We start from the raw sequence: 1,263 nt of genomic DNA, 5'->3' as shown, positions 1-1,263 counted from the left end.
CAAAGTAATAAATACTTTCCTTTTATGTCAAAGCTTAGCTAGTTTTAGAATTCTCTCACTAGTAAAGGATAAAGAGTCAAATCTTAGTCTATCTCACATGAACAAGAGACACATCATACACAACCAGACTCCTATTCAGTATTAGAAAGCCTACAAGAAGCTTTTAGTTGCAAATATAGAAGACAATATAAAGGAACACAATCCATGACTCCTGTGCGATAAACCCTAAAAAAAAATCAGGGAATTTACCGGAATTACATTGTTGCGATAAATTGAGGGCGAGATCTGAAATCAAACTTCTATAAATTGAACCAACGGGCTAATCAACCCCTATATCCAGTTTCAAAGGACAAAATCCCCTGCTAAGATAAAAGAGAAAATGCCTTAGCTTCTCTTATATTAGATATATGGGTTCAGACATGATCCACAAAGCACGTTTTAGTACAAAGTTAATCAGAAATTTGAAAATGAACAGTTAGAATATCAAGGAGACATGATACCTCCACAAAGTTCAGCAGAGTATTCTGTCCATTCTTCTTATCTGGATCAGCAAGGAGATCTCCCACCTTTTTCCTAAGTGATTATATACCGTATAAAAATAAGAAAACTTTCAATTCCAGTAAACAATAAGTCACAACACAGGAGTATTAAAACCAACTAATAAATTAATACGTAGTAGTTGACAAATTACACAAAGTACATGAATCAAAAATAGTCTGAGAACCTTTTAAATTGTACCTTAGGTAGACCGAGATTCAAAGAGAAATTGACCTTGGTCATGCTAGTGGTCGGGTTGTGCCACTACGGTAGTCGCGTAACGCCACTGAATCTCGCAGCCTATTTCATCACTGAAACTTCCATCTTTATTGTACCTATTCAACAGGACATAATGAGTTGCTACGCTTCCTCCCCATTATATACTCATAAAACTTGGTTTAAGTGGCTAGTCCCACAAACCAAGAGATCATTATTTGAACAATCACAATGACATCTCATATTGAACCATAATGCAGATTACAAGCTACTGTAGATTCAATGAAAAAATTGTGGTCCTACTATATTGTAGGGAAACTCCTTGCTAAATATATAATAGAATTAAGAAATAACTAAACTACGTAGGAAGAAAGTGGAACAAAATTAAGAGCAGGTATACGGTAGCTAAGTTCCATTTTAATGTATAAAATAGTTAGTATAGATATAGGCAAGATTATCTTTATAAATTGCACGAGAAGAATGCATTTGGCACCTACATGGGTATGGACA

General features: G+C 34.7%; 1 long non-coding RNA gene across 1 annotated transcript; it reads right to left on the bottom strand.

Annotated features, from left to right (window-relative positions):
* Positions 1-259: 259 nt before the first annotated feature.
* Positions 260-873, bottom strand: LOC130460869 (uncharacterized). The gene is made up of 3 exons (XR_008921056.1): positions 739-873; positions 501-573; positions 260-359 (listed from the first exon to the last, which is right to left on the bottom strand). It is a non-coding gene; the product is annotated as an uncharacterized lncRNA (long non-coding RNA).
* Positions 874-1,263: the final 390 nt, after the last annotated feature.

Source organism: Spinacia oleracea, chromosome 5, assembly GCF_020520425.1.
Source record: "Spinacia oleracea cultivar Varoflay chromosome 5, BTI_SOV_V1, whole genome shotgun sequence".
NCBI lineage: Eukaryota > Viridiplantae > Streptophyta > Magnoliopsida > Caryophyllales > Amaranthaceae > Spinacia > Spinacia oleracea.
The sequence above is the reverse complement of the archived record's forward strand: the minus strand, read 5'-3'. Positions and strand labels throughout refer to the sequence as shown.